Source organism: Triturus cristatus, chromosome 2_1 (assembly GCF_964204655.1).
Source record: "Triturus cristatus chromosome 2_1, aTriCri1.1, whole genome shotgun sequence".
Classification (NCBI taxonomy): Eukaryota; Metazoa; Chordata; class Amphibia; order Caudata; family Salamandridae; genus Triturus; species Triturus cristatus.
Genome location: NC_140581.1, coordinates 1,078,667,395 through 1,078,691,257, shown reverse-complemented (window position 1 = coordinate 1,078,691,257; position 23,863 = coordinate 1,078,667,395).

Genomic DNA, 23,863 nt, shown 5'->3' with positions numbered 1-23,863 from the left:
AGAAGACAGGAGCAGAAGCGTCTGCAGCGACTGCTGACGTCATACAGACCGCGCTGTGATTGGGTAGTGGATCAGAACAGTGCTCGCGCTGGGATTGGTGCGTTGGTGTGAGCCGCGCAGGGATTGGAAGGAGTACAGGGTGACGTAGACGCTCCAGGATTGGTGCGTTGGTGTGAGTCGCGCTGGTATTGGACAAAAGATCGTACAGTTGTACAGTTGCGGAAGGGACTAAAGAATATTGGTAAACGTTAAAATGTATTACCAACCTGAGGTGAAGAAGAAAAAATCCTTGTTCGGTAAAATTAAAAGGTGGTTCGACAAGGATAAAAACATAATAACTAGAGAAGGTGAATTGCTACCTCCGACGAGAACTCCTGCATCCTTCATGGTTGCGAAATATGGGTATCATACCTGTATATGGTTAGATAACTGGGCTAAGTATACTAAGGATGATGGTGTCTTAGCGTTCCCGGAACATGGTTCATTTAATCTGGCCGTGTTGAGAAATTTATGGGAGAAAATGATGTGTCTAGAGCCTAGACCAAGGCCGACACAGTTCGAGGCGTTGGTGGAATGGGAAGATGAGGTGCATGAGCGAGAAAAGCAGAGGAGTGGAGGCAACTATAGGTATATGTTCGGGAGGAAATATGATTGTGAAACTCATCATGATCGAATGATGAGATGGCGAGATGCTAGTATGTCAGAGGGATTATATCCTATGAGAACTGTTGAGGAAGCGGAAGGGAGGAAAGGTGCAGAAAAGGTACCTGATGCAGAAGTGAGAAGGTATGGAGCTAATGATTATGAGGATGAGGTCTTAGATGACATGATTTACAAGAGACCACCTCCATATAGACCAGAACCAGAAGAGAGTACGACAGTTGCTACTCCAATTAGAGATACTTTGCGAATTATTAAAACTGAGGTTGTGACACCTGATCTGAAAAGTGGTAGCTCTTTCACGGAAAGGGAGAGAGAGAGAGAGCGAGAGAGAGAGAATCGAGTCAGTGACGAGAAAACAAGAGAATTAGCCAGAACCACATCTGAGCTGACTGAAAAAATTAGAGAGCTGACGAAAAATCTTGAAGCAGTTACAGTGCCTGTAACAATTGGTCCGGTTGTGCCTATTTTTGATAAACAAAGAATGGGTGAAAAAGGTTTAACAGTTTCCTATGTAGGTAATGGTTTGGTTGGTACTTGTACTTTGGAGGAATCAAGAATGAGGACGGGTGAAAATAATTTGAGGCAGTCGAGACATGACACATGTAGTGGAGGATTAGATGTACAGCCTAATTCACGATTGAATACTGGTTGTTTGGGAGGAACGATTTTGGAACCACAGAGGATGACAGAACAAGTGGGTGCAGTGAAAAAGTCTACTGAAATAACAGCTGAAGATTTGAATGATTGGTTGAAAGTTCTTCAAAAGAAGGATAAAGATTCACAGGCAATTGATGTAGCCAGGTTGCGTATAGAACTGGAGGAGCTTATTGCAGGAACAATTCCTACAGATATACTGAAAAACCATCATGATGGAGAGTTGTTATTTATGTGCAAGAGTATCACCTGGGGGGCTAAAAGTACACATGACAGGTTAAGGGCAATAGCGAGTGAACAAGGAGTTGATATGGATAAGGTGAAAGCTTTGCAGAAACCTTACAGGGTGGATTTCTCTGACAAAGACATTGAAAATCTAAATGGTGCTGGCAGAACAGGACAGATTAAAGAAATGATTGCCTTATTGCAAAAATGGGGTGATGTGGAAAAGTGGAAGGATAGGTGGTACAAGAAAAGGGAAGATTCAGTGGACAGGACTTACTCAGCTTTCCCTATGAGAGAAAAAGAGAAAACAGTGGATGCTTATCCTATGAGAGAGATTCCTGGAGGAGGATATGTACATGTCCCATGGACTAGACAGGATATTTTGTCATTTACGAATGATTTCCCTAGACTGAGAGAAAAGCCCGTCGAGTGGTATAGGCAGGTAGACAGGTTTGTGAAATTGTCAAAAGTGCTGTGGATTGACCTGAATAGTCTGTTTGATATAATTGTTCCAGCAGACTTGTGGGCAGAGTGTAAAATAGTTGTAGATTGGCCTGCTAAGGAGTATCCAAGAGATCCGAAAACAGGAGCACCAGATCCAGAGGTTATGAAAAAATATGAACAGGTAATTGTGTTCCTGAAAAATAAAGTACCCCCGAAAGAGACAGACTGGGTTAAGATAGATCGAACACATCAGGAAGCGAAAGAATGAGTTCATGCTTTTTACGAAAGGCTGATACTGGCATTCAAACAGTTCAGTGGAGATGAACACTTGGGTGACAAGGATTTGAGTCATTTTGTATACAGGTTTGTATATGGCCTGAGACCTGAAATCAGTGAAAGGATACGTGAGCATACAGTTGACTGGCAGAGTAAAAAGATTGATGAAATCCTGAGACATGCAAAGTACTTCAGTGATGAGATTGAGGCAAAACAGAGGAAACTGAAAGAGAAAGCAATGTGGGCACAGGTGAAAGTTGCTGAGAGACAAGAAGCACAGTTGATGGAACAGGCAAATAATCCAGGAAATAGGCCCAGATATGCGGGAAAAGGAAAGGGGAATCTAGAGGAGGCCAAAAAGAAGTTCCCTTGTCACAACTGTGGACAATTGGGGCATTGGAGATCCGAGTGTACCAATCCACCATTAGCGAGTAATGAAAATAAACCCTTAAATCAACAGGTGCAGAACGAGGGGTGTAATCAACAGCAGCAACAGCAGAAGGTTGTCAGGCAGCAGAGTCAAGAGCCAAAACCGCCCTTGCCGCAGAATAGAGGGTCCCAAAAGTATAACCAGGACTCAGGATTCTACAATGATGAGCAGGTAAACAAACCGAGACATTCTAACCTGGTACAGCAGTACTGCTTAAAGAATGAGGGGAGTGAGTCTGAAGGGGACTATTGACAGTGCCGAAGAGAGGAGGAAGAGTGCATACTTGGTGCAACTCTAGAAATAGACCAGGCAGGACCATTTGTAGATGGGAAAATAAATGGGGAAAGTGTTACTTTTTTGGTAGACACAGGAGCGACAAGATCAACTGTCAGGTCAGCAGATATTAGAAATCTTCCTCTCTCGGACGAAGCAATCCAAGTGGTTGGTGTAGCCAATACACAGATTAAGACTCGTCTTACCGAACCAGTAAGGGTAAGAATAGGGAAATTTTCAGACATGCACAGGTTTGTAGTCTGTGACACCAGTCCAGTGAACTTGTTAGGTAGGGACCTATTGTGTAAGATGAACTGCACAATTTTCTGTACTCCGGATGGAATAGCTTTTGAGACACCGGATGAGGATGTTTTGTACCGGATGACTCTAGATAATAGAGAGAGGGAGATTGTTGGTACATATGCTGTGTTTAATCCAGATGATTTGCCTCAGGAGTTGAGACACACAGTGGAAACAGCAGTTTGGGATTTTACTGGAGAAGATGTGGGATTGATGAATAATGTAGATCCAGTGAAGATTTCAGTGAAAGAGGGGATTGTTTATCCTAATATTCCTCAGTACAGATTGACACCGGAAATAATTGAGGGAATTACTCCTATAATTGACAAGATGATTCAACAGGGTGTTTTGAGAGAGTTACTGAGTAGCCCGTGTAATTCACCGATAATGGGGCTAAAGAAACCTAATGGAAAGTTCAGGATTGCACAAGATTTGAGAAAAGTTAACAAAATTGTGGTGGCATGTTGTCCCATTGTGCCAAATCCTTCAGTGATTTCGTATCAGATTCCTCATGATGCTGAGTGGTACACAGTGATTGATTTGTGTCATGCTTTCTTTTCAATTCCATTGCATCATGACAGCCAGCCAATTTTTGCATTTCGATTTGGCCAGCGCATTTTAGCATGGTGTCGTATCCCACAGGGGTATACAGAGAGTCCTTCGATATTCAATCAGTTGTTGAAAAAATCATTGGAGAGTTTGATCATGCCTGAGAGTTCAGTACTAGTGCAGTATATCGATGACTTACTTGTGGCGTCGAAGACACATGAAGCTTGTGAAGTAGATACCATAGCTTTACTGAATCATCTGGCAGATGGAGGGTTAAAGGTATCTCCAGCCAAATTGCAATTTTGCAAGAAAGAGGTGCATTATCTTGGACACAATATTGAAAAGGGTCTGAGAAAGGTGACCGATGACAGGATCAAAATTATCAGAGGAATAAGAGCCCCGATGACCCAGAGAGAAGTGAGGATGTTTCTGGGGATGGTGGGTTATTGTCGTCAGTGGATAAGTAATTTCTCCCTGATAGCAAAGCCACTGATTAAGTTGACCAAAAGTGAGGTGAGAGATCCATTGGAGCTGGATGGAGAACAAATGGCAGCATTTGAAGAGTTAAAGAGCAGAATGTGTGAAGCCCCTGCTTTGGGAATGCCAGACTATGAGAAAGAGTTTGAGTTGTATTGCAGTGAGAGAAATGGTTGTGCACTTTCAGTGTTGATTCAGAAACATGGACAACTGAGAAGGCCGATTGCGTACTTCTCATCGACACTTGACCCCGTAGCTGTGGGTTTGCCAGGTTGCCTGAAAGCGGTAGCTGCTACATGCAGAAGCTTGGAACAAAGTGAGGGCATAATAATGGGATATCCTGTAAGGGTGTTCGTACCTCATGATGTGGCTATTCTTTTGACAAGAAGCAAGACTCAGTACATGTCACATAGTCGGTTGACTAAATATGAGAAAATCATTCTGGGAGCATCAAATGTGACTCTTGAGAGATGTGTGAATGTGAATCCAGCAACGTTGTTACCAGATGCTGACAATGTGAATGTCAACACAAAAAAGACAATTGCGTTTTGGACTTCTTCCTGAACCTATGCTGAGGACGGCAGCTCGAGAGACTTTACCAAGAGACCTGTCCTGACCCATTTAGCTAGAATAGGTAACTATGAGAATAATGATTTTGCTATTGATTGACTTTCATTTGAACTAATTTAGATAAACAAGGATTTGTTTGAATTCCAGTGTCGGGTGGTTATTTCTTTGTCATTTATTGAGTTTCAAATGTATTTCCTATGTTTAAAATCATGACTCAGGACAATGTCTTTATGGTCGCATTGACCTCGCTTTAGGTGCAGATTGGTTTAGGTTTCTCTCCTATATTCAGTGTGGATAGAGTAATAGTGTGAATTTTAGTGTGAAGGGCCCTAGCGTATGATGAGTGTATGTGCGTGCGACTGTAGGTTTACTCTGTCCGCGGAAGTAGGGAGATTTTATATGCGCCGATCTGCAGCAAAACCACCCGGCTGCTGCGGTGTATACAGGCGATTAGGGAAGCCCAAACACCGGCGCCTGAAGCGCTTGACCGAAACCGGCCCAGCGGCATGGTACTCTCTGCAGAGAAGCGCATTCCTGATTCCTGCAATCCAGCAGTGCTATAATCGGAACAGAGCTCCCTCGCACGGCGCGAACGCGCCCCCTACAAAGCGCTGGACAAAATCTAAAACTGTAAGTAAACACCCTCAATAAATAACTGCAATTAACCATGCACAGCGGTATTATAGATCTAAGCGCAGCACGCTCTGCAAATCCTGGCATATAACCACTAAATAAATGTTTAAAGGTAACGTGAGGGGTACTTACCTCTTGCTGTGAGCAGCAAAGAAAGAGGATGATGGGGCAGTAACCAGGGCTCTTATGGAGGGCTAAGGAGGCGTGGCTGATGCAAAGCACCATGGACAATGTAGTTTGTTTACTAAATTGTATGTTTTACTGGCTGCTGTGATTTATACAGTAAAGAAAGAGATAGCATAATCCAAAGCCTCCGGTCCTGTAATAGAATTTGAGAAGTCAAAATGTGCCCTAATTTTTCTTTCTGCAGCACTAATCATAATTTCTATGGCAAAATGAACCCCCTCATTTTGTTCCTTTGCAAATTAAATGTGTTAAGTGTTACCACTTTGTTCCAATCAAGATGGCTTCAGGTGTGCCATACTTTTGTCATAAGTAAGACTTTTGTCTCTGGTGGCCATCTTGGGAGACTGATTTGTTATGAAGTTTCCTAATTTCCTCATTTACTACAGTCTCCTCAGTAGGAATACTTTCAGTTGTTTACTCTGATTCCATCAAGAAGGTATTCAGATGTGTCACACATTTGCCATAAATTCTGAATGTTAGCACTCTAGTTGCTCATTAGATCACTGTAGTAAAGCTACTGCTCACCAGGGAAGTCTGCTGCTGGTATTTAAAGTGCATGTTTCAGTCTGCATGTCAGAATTTTTTAATGAAATAGAAGAGGATTTGAGAAGTCACTCAAAATGTGCCCTAATTTTTCTTTCTGCAGCACTAATCATGCTTTCTATGGCAAAATGAACCCCCTCATTTTGTTCCTTTTTAAATTAAATGTTTTAAGAGTTACCACTTTATTCTAATCAAGATGGCTTCAGGTGTGCCATACGTTTTTCATAAGTAGGACTGTTAGCGCTCTAGTTGTTCTGTGGAACACTCTGGGAAGCTTCAGTAGAACACAAAGGAATCAACTGACAGTCTCTGCCCTTGTTGGATGTACATGTTTTACTGAGAATGTCAGACTTCATTCTCACATGACTGAGAAAGATAATGTGAATTTACAGAAAATATGCTCTCAGTTTAGCTTATAGATCACCTTCCAAACCTCTGTGAGAAAAGCATGAGAAAATAGTTTTCTCTCAAAAATGATTCATGATATCCCAGTAGAGGGCTTTTTCACATGGTAAAATCACCTTAGAACATACCACAATTCCTAAAATGGTAAGGTTATCATTATGTGGAAAAAACATTTTTATTTTAATAAGGAGGTATGATTAGTTTTATGTACGAAAAAAAAAATATATATATAGGCATTAGCACTTTAGATTGGTACTGTAGCACTTGGCATTTTAACTAAGCCATTATCACATTTGAATGAAATATACTAACATCTTTAGTTAAGAAGCATTTTTAGACACCCCAAACATTTTTTAAATGTATTTATTTACGTTTTTGAATCTTTATGAGCAGTGTTAATTATACATTGTAAATAGTTGGATAAAGTGCTTTTATATGATGCACTTGCATAGAAATCAATTGAAATGCAATGGTAAAAGCAAACTCCAAGATGGTGCCTACCTTTACTGTGAAGATGAGGCTTAGATGTGCATTTGGGAATGTCCTTGTCGATGCCTATGTTTTATTAGAAGTGTATTTAAAGTTTAAAAAAATGGCACTATGCATCGTGAACAAGGCTGCGTTGACAGCCGGAACGCGTGGATGCCATCGCTCAAATAAAATTGGAGTAGACTGATCCCCTCGGAGGGCTGGATTATTTCTGCGAGAGTGAGGAAATTGGTATTTGAAGATATATATATATATATATATATATTTATATATTCCACAGGACAACACGCACTCCCTCTACAGCGTGAAAACAGGCCAACTCCAATCGTGCATCTGAGTTTCTTTATTTGAGGCAAGATAAAGGTAGGCATTACGCGTTTCAACTCATGCGAGTCTTAATCATATGCCACTGTGTGTTTGGCGGGTTCGTTAGATTTTAAATAACGTGACTCATAAACATTGAAGAAGGACAAATGTCAGCTTAATCACAGTTTTTAAAGGGGCAGTCAGTTAATATATTAATGGATTTCTCGTAATGTATTTACAAGCAGCAAAAGTAAGTATCATTATTTAAATTTCAGTCAGGTTCAATCCTTTGAACAAAAGTGTTCATAAATACATGTTCCACTCTGCTGCTTTTGTCGTTTTTGTAGTCACAGTACCACAGTTCCCATAATGCTCCAAAACTGACCTTTATTCCCCACAGTTCATTATTCAATGTTTGCTATTGGCAAAACTTCAATCGTTCCACGGTGCTCCGAATGCAGTCACTGCTTTAAACGGAAAGTTCCATAAGACGGGCACAGTGTTTCAAATGACATCCTGCTACCACCAAAATAACTTACAGCTTGTGACTTGCCTTTCGAACTGGTATCCTCATAGCACGAAGTGCACAGGGAAATCCCTTCTGCATACCCTGGCTGTCAAAAAGTTCAATCACCAAGTTGCGGAGGGCCTCTGAATGCGGCCCTTCCATCAAAACTCCGGTCATGTTCCATATCGCAGCCGGTGGGCACTCTTTACATGAAATCCAAGCGAAGAGTCTGACAAAAAAGAGCGCCTCCACCTTTTTGACAGCCAGGGTATGCAGAAGGGATTTCCCTGTGCACTTCGTGCTATGAGGATACCAGTTCGAAAGGCAAGTATGTATTTATGAACACTTTTGTTCAAAGGATTGAACCTGACTGAAATTTAAATAATGATACTTACTTTTGCTGCTTGTAAATACATTACGAGAAATCCATTAATATATTAACTGACTGCCCCTTTAAAAACTGTGATTAAGCTGACATTTGTCCTTCTTCAATGTTTATGAGTCACGTTATTTAAAATCTAACGAACCCGCCAAACACACAGTGGCATATGATTAAGACTCGCATGAGTTGAAATGCGTAATGCCTACCTTTATCTTGCCTCAAATAAAGAAACTCAGATGCACGATTGGAGTTGGCCTGTTTTCACGCTGTAGAGGGAGTGCGTGTTGTCCTGTGGAATATTGGAGGTGTCTGGCACACCTGAGACAGGCCCCAACCCGCAAGGTGGAGGCGCTCTTTTTTGTCAGACTCTTCGCTTGGATATATTTATATATATATATATATATTGTAGGAACCTGGGGACCTGGGGTCACCAGGCCCTATAGGCGGTAACGTGGCGCGAGCCGGTCGGGCAACCAGAGGGCTATGTGTTAAGCAACCATACACCACACGCTTCTCATGGACTAGGGACACACACAATAAGGGACGCCACACCGTTGAAATTATGCAAATACTTCAAGTTTATCCAAGTAGGGCTGGTTAGATGCAGTTCAAGAGATAATAGTGCCATGCATGAGTTGTACTACAGCATATACAGGCCATACATGAGAGATGAATGCAGTTCCTAATCTAGACATACGGTTCATGGGTATGGCTAGGCACGGGTGATTCTAGCGCTGCGCGCGTTAAGCAAGGTTTCTCTGAATGGGGCATCTAGCACAGAACAATACTCGTGATGGGTGACACAGGATACTTCAACACGGAGCCTGTAGAACGAAGCGCTCCTTGTAATCAGTGTCACGTAACCCTTTGAAGTAGAGCATGTAAACTAAGCACTACTCGTAGTCACGGACAGGTACTACGATCAAGCAAGACATATGAAGCAGTGCGCTTCTCGTAATCACAGGCATATAATACTTTCAGGCAAAACATATAAAGCAATGCGCTTCTCGTAATCACGGGCATATACTACTTTCAGGTAAAGCATATAAAATAATGTGCTTCTCGTAATCACGGGCATGTAATACTTTCAGGTAAAGCATATAAAGTAATGTGCTTCTCGTAATCACAGGCATGTAATACTTTCAGGTCGAGCATATAAAGTAATGTGCTTCTCGTAATCACGGGCATCTAATACTTTCAGGCAAAGCATATAAAGCAACGCTCTACTCTTAATCACTGGCATGTAATACTTTCAGGCAAAATATATAAAGCATCACGTTCATAGTCACTGGCTCCTGGGACGGTGAAACGGAGCAGGGGAAGTCAAGCGCCGCCCGTAATCCAGGCTAGTCAGTTTCTCTAGAGTGGAGCTTTCAGCGGAGAGCGCCACCAGACTCGAGGAGCAAGTCTCTGGGTGCCGGTGCAGTTCGTGAGGCACCGCGCTCAGTTACGCTGAAGTGGGCACACAGAAAGGATCCCTCAGAGGGGTCTCTCCGTCGCGCAGGCAAGGGGGGGGGAACTCCCACGGAGGGGACGACCCGGGCCGGGTGCGGTGAGGTTCTCAGACCAGCAGGGGGCGCACCAAGGGGAATCCCGGCCTCCGGGCTTACCTCCGTCTCGGCGTCCGCCCTCACGACGATGGGGGAACTCGGCCCCGATCTTGCGCTTCTCCTCACACGGCTGCGACGGCAGCGGCGGGGCCCCGGGCTTCTCCTGGGCCTCGCGACACAGCAGGGCACTTCTCCAGGCCTCCAGGCCGCGGCGGTGAGTGCGCTGGCTTCGTCGTCGCAGGGGGGGGGCTCAAATTAAGGATGGGGGTAAAGTGCTCAGCGGAGCACGCTGCCGGGGGTCCCAGACCAGGGCAGGGAGCGCGGGGGTCACTGCGCTAGTACCTGGTCGATCCCCGGTGGCTTGGCAATTGATTTAGTAAATAGTTCAATAGGTTAGCTTGGACACGCAGTCTCAGCTCTGGCATTCAAGGCTTACAGCTCGCTCTTGTCATGCAGTCTCAGTTCTTACAGTTAGATTTCCATTCTCAGTTGTCAGATGAAGTCTTGTGGCGCAGATGTATCTGGCGCCCTTAAGGGGTTCTGTTACTGGGGGTAGGAATGGAGAGGGCGACTAGATCCTTCCTAGTCAGGCTGGCAGAGAGTCTCTGGGTCCTCCTACTACTGGGCAAGATCAGTGGAATTCACAGGGCACCTCACTCACTTAAGAGGCAGTACCTAAATCCTGTCACTCTCAGAGGCATAAGTCCCTGGCTAGGCCCTACCGCCTACACTCCTGGTGGATTCTTCCAGCTCTGCTTCACCCCAATGGCCAACTCACCACAAAAGTTTCCCTCCCACTCTTAAGTAGCCCTAGGTCAGGTGACCTCTAGCCAAGGCGGCAAAAGTAAAACCCCACCTCCCTTCTAGAAGGTTCCAGCATATTCCAGGAGCTTCCCCACTCTACCTATGGGACAAAAAGGCGGGCTGGTGTCGCAACATTGTTGTGGGTCCCAGCGAGCTCCTGGCAGCTAGGGTGCTACTATGAAAAACGACCACCCTGCAGTAGCAGGGGTCTGTGGCAGCCATCTTGGGAGAAGGGAGCACCTGCACCTTAACACTGTTTGGCAATGAAAAGGCGCCCGGAGACCTAGTCCAACATAAAAATGAGGGTGGAAAAAATGAGGCACGATACAAAAATAAAAGGGGAGACCACCCTAGGGCTGACAGGTCAAACATGCGTCCCCCCCAGCCGAAAGAGGGGAGAGCTACCCAACCTCTAGGGAGTTCTCTTCACTAAGGCGGAAAAACCTGGAGAGACCGTCAGCATTGGCGTGGTCAACTCCGGGCCGATGTTCCACCCGAAAGTCCATCCCCTGTAGGGAAATGGACCACCTCAACAACTTGGGGTTTTCGCCTCTCATCTGCATGAGCCAGCGAAGGGGGCGGTGGTCGGTCTGGATAAGGAAGTGAGTGCCAAAGAGGTATGGCCTCAACTTCTTCAGAGCCCATACCACCGCGAAGGCTTCTCTCTCAATGGTGCTCCATCGCCGTTCCCGAGGGAGGAGTCTTCGAGATATGAAGGCCACAGGTTGGTCTTGGCCCTCGGTGTTGAGTTGCGAGAGCACCGCACCTATGCCGTGCTCTGAGGCGTCTGTCTGTACAATAAATTCATTGCTGAAATCGGGTGTTGCTAGTACTGGAGCTGTACACATCGCATTTTTCAGCGTATCAAAGGCTTCTTGGCATGCAGCTGTCCATATGACCTTGCGAGGTTGTTTCTTTGAGGTCAACTCCGTCAAGGGGGTCACGATGGTACCATATCCCTTGACGAACCGGCGGTAATACCCAGTGAGGCCGAGGAAAGCTCGGACCTCTGTTTGGGTCTTGGGGGGCTCCCAAGCCAAGATGGTTTCAATTTTGGCCTGGAGGGGTTGCACCTTACCTCCGCCCACCAGGTGTCCCAGGTACACGACAGATCCCTGTTCAATCTGGCACTTGCTGGCTTTAATGGTTAAGCCAGCGCGTTGCAGCGCCTGCAATACCTCCTGGAGGTGTTGCAGATGGTCCTCCCAGCTGCTACTGAAGACAGCTATGTCATCCAAGTAGGCTGCTGAGAAGGACTCCAGGCCAGATAGTACCTGATTCACTAACCGCTGGAATGTGGCCGGAGCATTTTTGAGCCCAAAGGGCATCACTCGAAATTGGTAGTGGCCCTCTGGGGTGGAGAACGCTGTCTTCTCCCGTGCTCCGTCGGCCATGGCAATCTGCCAATATCCGGACGTCAGGTCAATGGTGCTGAGGTACCGGGCTGCTCCCAGCCGGTCCACCAACTCATCTGCACGCAGGATGGGGTGATCATCTGTCTTCGTGACAGAGTTCAACCCCCGGTAGTCCACACAGAACCGAAGTTCTGGCGTCGTACCCGGTGGGGCCGCTTTCGGCACCAACACCACTGGACTAGCCCACGGGCTGCTGGAAGGTTCTATCACCCCCAGCTCCAGCATCTTTGCCACCTCACGCTGGATGCTATCCTTCACTCGGTCAGAGAGCCGGTAAGACTTGTTCTTCACCGGGGGGCTGTCCCCTGTGTCCACATCATGGGTACACCAATGAGTGATTCCAGGCGTGAGTGAGAACAACGAGGCGAACTGTCCCAGGACATGGCGACAGTCCCTCTGCTGCTCTGGGGTCAAGGATGGGGAGAGGACTACACCTCCCACCGAACCATCCTTCTCTTGTACCGCAAGAAGGTCAGGAAGAGCTTCACTCTCTTCCTCTTCGCTCCCATCCGTCACCATAAGGAGAGCAAGCTCCGATCGCTCATGGTGCGGCTTCAGGCGGTTGACGTGGAGCACCCTGAGGGGCTGACGGGGGGTTTTTACATCCACAATGTATGTGGTCTGGCCTCGCCTCTCCACAATGTCGAACGGGCCAGTCCACCGGTCCTGGAGGGCACAAAGCTCCCCAGGTTCCATAACCCACACCTTCTGTCCAACGTCTAACTCGACCGTCCGAGCGTTGCGGTCATACCACTCCTTCATCACGGTCTGGCTAGCCTCCAGGTTCTTTGTGGCTGCCTTCCACAGCTTGGCCATCTGGCTGCGGAATGTCAGCATGTAGCTGACAATGTCACGGGGAAGCTTCTGTGAAGTCTTCTCCCACCCCTCTTTCACTAAACTGAGGGGACCCCTAACGGGATGGCCATAGAGCAATTCAAACGGGCTGAACCCGACTCCCTTCTGCAGTACCTCCCGATAGGAGAATAACAAGCAGGGGAGGAGGACGTCCCACTTACGCCTCAAGCCCTCTGGAAGGCTTCGGATCATCCCCTTCAATGTCTTATTGAAGCGCTCTACGAGTCCGTTAGTCTGGGGGTGGTAAGGAGTGGAGAACCGGTAGGTCACTCCACACTCCTTCCACATGGCCTGCATGTAGGCCGACATGAAATTTGGGCCCCTGTCCGACACCACAACCTTCGGGAATCCCACTCGGGTAAAATTTCCCAACAGTGCCCGCGCCACCACCGGTGCAGTGATGGTCCTCAGAGGAATAGCCTCGGGGTACCTTGTGGCATGGTCCACCAAAACCAAGATGAACCAGTGTCCCGCTGCGGTCGGAGGGTCCAATGGCTCAACAATATCGATACCGACCCTCTCAAACGGGGTCCCGACCACGGGGAGCGGTTCCAACGGGACCTTCAACTTAGTCCCCGTCTTGCCACTAGCCTGACAAGACTTGCAGGTCTTGCAAAAGGTGTCTGAGGCAATCCTCATCCTGGGCCAATAAAAATGGGGGACTAACCGTGCAAAGGTTTTGTCCTGGCCCAGGTGTCCAGCTAAGGGTATCTCATGCGCTAACTCCAGCAGGAAGGCCCGGTAACATTGGGGGACCACTATGGCCCTCGAAGATCCATGTACCGGCACCCTGGGCTCACTGTATAGGAGACCATCCTCCCAATACACATGATAACCTCCCAGTTCCTGACTGGCCACTTGAGCTTCGGCCTGCCGCCGCATACCCTCAAGAGTGGGGCACGTCCTTTGTGCTTGACAAAATTCCTCCCGGGTAGGCCCTCCTTCCACTTGCCAGTCAGCAAGGGTCGGCAAGTCCTCCACAGGAACGACATCTACCTCCGCGGACTCCAGGGGCACCTCTGCGGCCTCCCCATCCGACTCACGGGGCATGTCTTCTACCACCTCCTTCTTCCCACGTTTGGGTTTGGGTTGGGCCATGATTCCAGGCTCCAACTCCGGGTGAGTTCCATGCTGGGCAGCCATGGACCGCGTGCTCACGCAAGTCCACCCTGGTAATCCCAGCATCTCAGTGTGAGCGTGAAACTCGACGTCCTTCCATTTGGTGTGCTCCAGGTCGATCCCTAGCAAACACCCCACAGGCAAAGCAGGGCTCACAGCAACTCGCAGTAGGACTTTGACTCCTCCCCACTCGAATGGAACACGAGCCACTGGATAGTGACTCAAACTGCCGTCAGCCAATACGGCCGGATGGAACTCCTCGGGGACTACTTGGTCTGGGGACACCAGCCGCCGCACGACAGTGGTCATGCTGGCCCCTGTGTCTCTCAGAGCTTCCACCTCCTCCCCATTAATTCTCACCCTCTGCTGATATTTAGCAGTGTTCGGGGGCAGGGACACTACGGGGACCACTTCTCTATCCCCGAGTGAAACCAGCGTCAGGCCTGTCCACTCCCCTTCCCTATCTAAGGGCAGCTCCACCCCAAGCGCTATACTACTCACCCCGGGACTTTTCCCGCCCCATGGGGCTGGTGGTCGCTTGCGACACTTGGGATCTCCTCTGTAGTGTCCAATCTCCCCACACTCGTAGCACCGCACAATCCTTGGCTGCTGACTCCTGTCAGGGTAAGTGGGTCTTGTGGAATTGGATGGGGGTGGGGTTCCTACTCCCTTCCCAAACTTATTTTGGGGACCTTTCGAGAACTCCACCTTTTTATCTCCCCCCTCTTTCTTCTGGGGGAAACCCTGTCCGCCTTTCTAGCCATCTCCCCCGGTGCCCTTGTGAGACACCCGGGTGCTCACCCAAATATCTGCCTCCTCCGCAAGCTCTCGAGGATCCTTCAGCTTGCGGTCCACCAGATGTTGGCGCAGCTCCGGAAAGCTCTTATCCAAGAGGTGCTCCCTTAAAAAAAGATCGTACAACCCTTGGTAGTCCTGCACCTCGCTGCCACGCTGGCCTATTCACTGGCAGATCATCGGATCCAAATCCGTGCTCCGGTGTGCCATCCCCTTCAGTAGTTTCCTCGGTTGCGCCATTCTTGGCCTCCCACCAGGCCCTTAGAGCTTTCTGTAGCTCCGTCTTGTTGGCGCTGCCCTTCGCTGGGCATCCAAGCTGCTTGCAGAATTGCTTGAGTTGCTCCTTCTTATATTCGAGCAACTTTTTCACTTCGAATTGCAATTCCGACTCCTCACCTACTCCATTCAGAGACATGATGCTTCGTCGACCCTCCAAGAATAGTCTTCGCAAAAAACTTCGTGCGATGCAACTGCTTACTAGATTAGTGATGTACGAAGAATCACTGCAGGTCAAGTGCAAATACTGGTTCTAATCCCACCGCTGCCACCAATGTTAGATCTGGGGGTCTCTAGTTGGCAGAGGTATTCACCTTAGACCAAAATGGGACCCTTGCTTCTAGTCAGGGTACAGGGACAAACACGGTAGATAACCCCTGCTCACCCTCTAGGTAGCTTGGCTCGAGCAGACAGGCTTATCCCCAAGGCAATGTGTAAGGTATTTGCACATAGACACCACAATGATCCCCCCTCCGCACACCACAAACTTAGACCACACAGGTGAGTTATATCAAAAATAATATATCTTTATCTAGTTTCCGCAGTTGAAATCAAGCATCACAGGTTTACACAATATTCGCTTTCTTGGTTGGTCGGGATCGTAAGATGATAGTCTCTAGTCTCTTGGGTGATTCGATACTCACTGAGAATGAATCAGTTTGTAGGCTCTCGATGTTTAGGCAGCTACGTTGCTCCGGCGGTGTCGCAGCACTCGTTGTACAAGCGCTCCTCGGGCTGTTCGGTGCAAGGATTCCACAACTCCCTCGACGAGCCCCCAGTGACGATGCCGACGTCACCGGAGTCAGCCACTCACAGCGCGGCTTCGTAGAGCAGGGAAATACGACTCTCGATCTGCTTCAGGCCTCCGGGTCGCGGCAAGGTACGTGCCGATGAGCACGTCGATCTTCTTGATGCGGCAACTGGTGTCAGGCCCGGATCGATGCGGTACTCTCCAGCAAGACAGAGAGCAGCCAGCCCACCTCACAGGCAGATGTTGAGAAGCTTGGTAGAACAGTCCACAGTCCCTGCGGCACACAGCAGCGCAGGTGGGACACAGCCGAGTCTTGAGTTCTTGGCAACCTTTCTATCCCTGGGTTGCAAAACAGGAGGCCAGCTCTTCTCAGGCCCTTGGAGATTCAGTTGAAGACACAGCACACAGCAAAGTCTTGTTTGGTCAAGTGGATAGGATCAGCACACAGCAAGACCCCTTCTCCTCCTCAGCTTCAGTTGTACGCCAGAACAGGTCAGCTTTTAGAGCACACAGCACGGCAATCTTCCTTTAGTTCTTCAGCGGTCCGTCTTTCAGCAGAGGTTCCTCTCGATGGTCGAATCTAAAAATCTGTTGTCAGGGGTCGTGTACTTATACCCCTAAAAGTCTTTGAAGTCTTTGTGCAAGTGGGTCCTGAGCCCGGTCTGATCCAGTTCTGGTTGTTGCTGGAGCACTTTGTTTTCCTGGCCTCTACATTCTTTTCAGAGCGAGGGGCAGAGTCGTCAGCCGCCCAGCAGGAGGTGGAGCCAGCAGAGTGGCAGGCAGGCACAGCCCTATTCAATCCCAGGTGCTATCTCCTCCCTCCACTCTCCTGGCAAATGTCGCCATTCAGCAGAGGCCTAACTCAGCCAACCTCCCGGGGGATCCCCAGCCCCTGTCACTCTCAAACCAGACAGTCAATCCACAAGCGCGCCCAGGCACACAGGAAGGTCAGACACAAGAACAGCTACTCTCTAAAAAGTACTATTCTCCAACTCAGGATTTAAAAAAAACCTCTCCTAAAAGATGTGTTATTAAATGCTGAGCTCAGGGATATCAAACACTCATGTCTTATCTTGTTCCTATGGGAAAATAGGCGGATAGCCATTGGCACCCGCCTCCCCAATGTTAGCCTATGGAACAAGCTAACCTTGCAGTAGTGAACACACAAAATGGCCGGTGTTCACTACCAGAACATGTTACCTGCACTAGTACATGCTCTACCTTCTACATACACTGCACCCTGCCCAGAGGGGTACCTTGGGCCTTCCATAGGGATGACTGACGTGTACGAAAAGGGAAGGGTTAGGCCCGGCCAGTGTGGACACTGGCCAGGAGGACATGGCAGTCCGGGGACTGCAGGCAGGCCTGCGGCGGCAGGCCTGAGACATTGTTTTAGGGCTACACAGGTGGGTGGCGCAATCAGCGCTGCAGACCCACTAGTAGCATCTGTCATCACCAGCCCTGGCACACACAGTGCACTTTACTAGGGACTTCATGGTGATGCAGATATGCCAATCAGGTATATCCAATCAATACGATATTTTACACAGGGAGCACTTACACTCTGGCACTGGTTAGCAGTGGCCGAGTGTCCAAAGCATCTAAACCAGCAAAAACGAAATCCAGCACAGCATCGAAAATCCAGGTAGCAGAGGCAAAAGATAGGGGAAAAACCCACGCCAAGGATGTCAGGTCTAACAGGGACCTAGACACTAAGGAGAAAATTCCTAGGGTGTAGGCAACAGTCAATAGCTAACCAGGCTTCTTGCACTCTCTACCTGGACAGTGGAACCAATAATCCAGCAACCAATGGTTTTTGAGCTCTGGAACAAAAAACGTGGGATAGGCATTTAATTGTGGCGCCCTTCGCCTCACGGAAGGGTGCTGTATGGTCACAGGTCCCAAGGATCCCACCGCTGGCCAACAATGTAGGAACCTGGGGTCACCAGGCCCTATAGGCGGTAACGTGGCGCGAGCCGGTCGGGGCAACCAGAGGGCTATGTGTTAAGCAACCATACACCACACGCTTCTCATGGACTAGGGACACACACAATAAGGGACGCCACACCGTTGAAATTATGCAAATACTTCAAGTTTATCCAAGTAGGGCTGGTTAGATGCAGTTCAAGAGATAATAGTGCCATGCATGAGTTGTACTACAGACAGTAAGCATATACAGGCCATACATGAGAGATGAATGCAGTTCCTAATCTAGACATGCGGTTCATGGGTATGGCTAGGCACGGGTGATTCTAGCGCTGCGCGCGTTAAGCAAGGTTTCTCTGAACGGGGCATCTAGCACAGAACAATACTCGTGATGGGTGACACTGGATACTTCAACACGGAGCCTGTAGAACGAAGCGCTCCTTGTAATCAGTGTCACGTAACCCTTTGAAGTAGAGCATGTAAACTAAGCGCTACTCGTAGTCACGGACAGGTACTACGATCAAGCAAGACATATGAAGCAGTGCGCTTCTCGTAATCACAGGCATATAATACTTTCAGGCAAAACATATAAAGCAATGCGCTTCTCGTAATCACGGGCATGTAATACTTTCAGGTAAAGCATATAAAATAATGTGCTTCTCGTAATCACGGGCATGTAATACTTTCAGGTCGAGCATATAAAGTAATGTGCTTCTCGTAATCACGGGCATGTAATACTTTCAGACAAAGAATATAAAGCAACGCTCTACTCTTTATCACTGGCATGTAATACTTTCAGGCAAAATATATAAAGCATCACGTTCATAGTCACAGGCTCCTGGGACGGTGAAACGGAGCAGGGGAAGTCAAGCGCCGCCCGTAATCCAGGCTAGTCAGTTTCTCAAGAGTGGAGCTTTCAGCGGAAAGCGCCACCAGACTCGAGGAGCAAGTCTCTGGGTGCCGGTGCAGTTCGTGACAAATGCAAAAACAACAATTGATGGACAGAATGCAGAACAATGTCATACATTCACCCCAGTACAGAGATCTGGGCCTAAATCCATCGTTTTTTTGCTCACCATGCCATTCCAGTTTGAACCCAGCCATATGCAAATCAGTCTTGACCCTGTGCCTCATGGGAACAGTCCAGCCCGAACTGCCAAGCCAGGCCCTCCCTGGACTGGAAACAAGCATCCTAGGACCGGTTTCGGGATTTCACCCCTCTTCAGCCAGGATAGCTTGATTCCAGTGGCATGGAGAGCAAGGGACCCACGCCTGGGCATACTCTTCCCACTCGAGGTGACAAATGCAAAAACAACAATTGATGGACAGAATGCAGAACAATGTCATACATTCACCCCAGTACAGAGATCTGGGCCTAAATCCATCGTTTTTTTGCTCACCATGCCATTCCAGTTTGAACCCAGCCATATGCAAATCAGTCTTGACCCTGTGCCTCATGGGAACAGTCCAGCCCGAACTGCCAAGCCAGGCCCTCCCTGAACTGGAAACAAGCATCCTAGGACCGGTTTCGGGGTTTCACCCCTCTTCAGCCAGGATAGCTTGATTCCAGTGGCATGGAGAGCAAGGGACCCACGTCTGGGCATACCCTTCCCACTCGGGGTGACAAATGCAAAAACAACAATTGATGGACAGAATGCAGAACAATGTCATACATTCACCCCAGTACAGAGATCTGGGCCTAAATCCATCGGTTTTTTGCTCACCATGCCATTCCAGTTTGAACCCAGCCATATGCAAATCAGTCTTGACCCTGTGCCTCATGGGAACAGTCCAGCCCGAACTGCCAAGCCAGGCCCTCCCTGGACTGGAAACAAGCATCCTAGGACCGGTTTCGGGGTTTCACCCCTCTTCAGCCAGGATAGCTTGATTCCAGTGGCATGGAGAGCAAGGGACCCACGTCTGGGCATACCCTTCCCACTCGGGGTGACAAATGCAAAAACAACAATTGATGGACAGAATGCAGAACAATGTCATACATTCACCCCAGTACAGAGATCTGGGCCTAAATCCATCGTTTTTTTGCTCACCATGCCATTCCAGTTTGAACCCAGCCATATGCAAATCAGTCTTGACCCTGTGCCTCATGGGAACAGTCCAGCCCGAACTGCCAAGCCAGGCCCTCCCTGGACTGGAAACAAGCATCCTAGGACCGGTTTCGGGGTTTCACCCCTCTTCAGCCAGGATAGCTTGATTCCAGTGGCATGGAGAGCAAGGGACCCACGTCAGGGCATACCCTTCCCACTCGGGGTGACAAATGCAAAAACAACAATTGATGGACAGAATGCAGAACAATGTCATACATTCACCCCAGTACAGAGATCTGGGCCTAAATCCATCGTTTATTTGCTCACCATGCCATTCCAGTTTGAACCCAGCCATATGCAAATCAGTCTTGACCCTGTGCCTCATGGGAACAGTCCAGCCCGAACTGCCAAGCCAGGCCCTGCCTGGACTGGAAACAAGCATCCTAGGACCGGATTCGGGGTTTCACCCCTCTTCAGCCAGGATAGCTTGATTCCAGTGGCATGGAGAGCAAGGGACCCACGTCTGGGCATACCCTTCCCACTCGGGGTGACAAAAGCAAAAACAACAATTGATGGACAGAATGCAGAACAATGTCATACATTCACCCCAGTACAGAGATCTGGGCCTAAATCCATCGTTTTTTTCCTCACCATGCCATTCCAGTTTGAACCCAGCCATATGCAAATCAGTCTTGACCCTGTGCCTCATGGGAACAGTCGAGCCCGAACTGCCAAGCCAGGCCCTCCCTGGACTGGAAACAAGCATCCTAGGACCGGTTTCGGGGTTTCACCCGTCTTCAGCCAGGATAGCTTGACACCGCGCTCAGTTACGCTGAAGTGGGCACACAGAAAGGATCCCTCGGCGGGGTCTCTCCGTCGCGCAGGCAAGGGGGGGGAACTCCCACGGAGGGGACGACCCGGGCCGGGTGCGGTGAGGATCTCAGACCAGCAGGGGGCGCACCAAGGGGAATCCCGGCCTCCGGGCTTACCTCCGTCTCGGCGTCAGCAGGCGTCCGCCCTCACGACAATGGGGGAACTCGGCCCCGATCTTGCGCTTCTCCTCACACGGCTGCGACGGCAGCGGCGGGGCCCCGGGCTTCTCCTGGGCCTCGCGACACAGCAGGGCACTTCTCCAGGCCTCCAGGCCGCGGCGGTGAGTGCGCTGGCTTCGTCGTCGCAGGGGGGGGGGCTCAAATTAAGGATGGGGGTAAAGTGCTCAGCGGAGCACGCTGCCGGGGGTCCCAGACCAGGGCAGGGAGCGCGGGGGTCACTGCGCTAGTACCTGGTCGATCCCCAGTGGCTTGGCAATTGATTTAGTAAATAGTTCAATAGGTTAGCTTGGACACGCAGTCTCAGCTCTGGCATTCAAAGCTTACAGCTCGCTCTTGTCATGCAGTCTCAGTTCTTACAGTTAGATTTCCATTCTCAGTTGTCAGATGAAGTCTTGTGGCGCAGATGTATCTGGCGCCCTTAAGGGGTTCTGTTACTGGGGGTAGGAATGGAGAGGGCGACTAGATCCTTCCTAGTCAGGCTGGCAGAGAGTCTCTGGGTCCTCCTACTACTGGGCAAGATCAGTGGGATTCACAGGGCACCTCACTCACTTAAGAGGCAGTACCTAAATCCTGTCACTCTCAGAGGCATAAGTCCCTGGCTAGGCCCTACCGCCTACACTCCTGGTGGATTCTTCCAGCTCTGCTTCACCCCAATGGCCAACTCACCACAAAAGTTTCCCTCCCACTCTTAAGTAGCCCTAGGTCAGGTGACCTCTAGCCAAGGCGGCAAAAGTAAAACCCCACCTCCCTTCTAGAAGGTTCCAGCATATTCCAGGAGCTTCCCCACTCTACCTATGGGACAAAAAGGCGGGCTGGTGTCGCAACATTGTTGTGGGTCCCAGCGAGCTCCTGGCAGCTAGGGTGCTACTATGAAAAACGACCACCCTGCAGTAGCAGGGGTCTGTGGCAGCCATCTTGGGAGAAGGGAGCACCTGCACCTTAACACTGTTTGGCAATGAAAAGGCGCCCGGAGACCTAGTCCAACATAAAAATGAGGGTGGAAAAAATGAGGCACGATACAAAAATAAAAGGGGAGACCACCCTAGGGCTGACAGGTCCAATATATATATATATATATATATATATATATATATATATATATATATATATATATATATATATATATATATATATATATATATATATATATATATATATATATATATATTCACTGAAAAAACCATGGGTTTCACACACGTTATAGTTAGGAATTAGCATTTTAAAAACCTTTGAAATTCAGTGAAAAAACCATAGGTTTCACACACGTTATAGTTAGGAATTAGCATTTAAAAAACCTTAGAAATTCAGTGAAAAAACCATAGGTTTCACACATGTTATAGTTAGCTGGACATTTTACTCGTAAAAAACCAATGAAATTTCCCCGTTATAGTTAGTTCAGCTAACTATAACTCGCGCGCCCGCAATGCACTGCTGATGACGTCACATATTACATCACTCATGACATGGTCAGTGACATCACTCATGACATCACTGATGACATCTCAAATGACATCACTGATGACATCACTGATGACATCATCCAGTGAATGTGGGTTTTTCTGAAAATTAATTATGTTTTATATATGTAAATCTCAAGGTCGATGGAAGAATAAATGGGTATATAAGTGTCTAAATGGATGATTTGTTTTTGAAAAATTGATTGTTTAACTGACTGATTAAGTGTATCATAGTGAATACATGTTTTAGTGAGTAATGTTTAAATATGTATATATCTGTATCAGTCTCTCACTTTGTGTATAAGTGGCTGCATGGGTTGGTGAGTAGATACATGGGTGTCTATATAGGTTATTAGTTGTTTTTTTGAGTATCAGTCTGAGTGTCTGCATGGTTCGGTGGGGGGTATTACGTAGTGCATAGGTGTATGAATGAGTGACTCACTGTTTGTATGTGTTGAACACAGCATGTGTGCAGGACTGTATGGGTGGATGAGTGTGTGCATGGATGTGTTAGTGAGTGAATGACTGTCTCAATAGTGTCTTTATGAGTAACTACATATGTTTTAAACTAGTATATGTGACTATTTGTGTATATATGTGAGTATATGTGAGAGTGAGAGATTGAAAGAGTTCTTGTATGAATAAGTATGTGTTTCTATAAGTGATTGTTTAAAAGACTAAGTATGTGTGAGTTTCCGTAGAAGTAAGTGTGGTGGTGTGTGTATAACTGTATATGCAAGTAAATGTATGTTTGATTCTTTGTTAGCATGAGTGACTATGTGTGTGAGTAACTCTATGGATGAGTGGCATTGTGTAACAGGATGTATATGTGTATGAGTACATATGATGAGTGAGTACATGTATGAGTGACTGAATTGGACTGTTGGTGAATGAGTGGATGTGTATGTGGGTCTTAGAATTACTCAAAAGGTTGTTTTATCTGGTATTGGTATGTCCATTGTTTTGAACATTGTAGTTTCTATTTTTGAATGTGTGTGTCAAAGGTTATATTAGGATGTCATCAGTGATGTCATCAGTGATGTCATTTGAGATGTCATCAGTGATGTCATGAGTGATGTCACTGACCATGTCATGAGTGATGTAATATGTGACGTCATCAGCAGTGCATTGCGGGCGCGCGAGTTATAGTTAGCTGAACTAACTATAACGGGGCAATTTCATTGGTTTTTTACGAGTAAAATGTCCAGCTAACTATAACATGTGTGAAACCTATGGTTTTTTCACTGAATTTCTAAGGTTTTTTAAATGCTAATTCCTAACTATAACGTGTGTGAAACCTATGGTTTTTTCACTGAATTTCAAAGGTTTTTAAAATGCTAATTCCTAACTATAACGTGTGTGAAACCCATGGTTTTTTCAGTGAATTTGCAAGGTTTTTTAAATGCTAATTTTTTTTTTATTCTTCAATTTTTTCAAACATATTTTTAATTTAATTTACTTACCTTTTATAAAGACTATGCTTTAATTTTTAAAATCCTTAAATA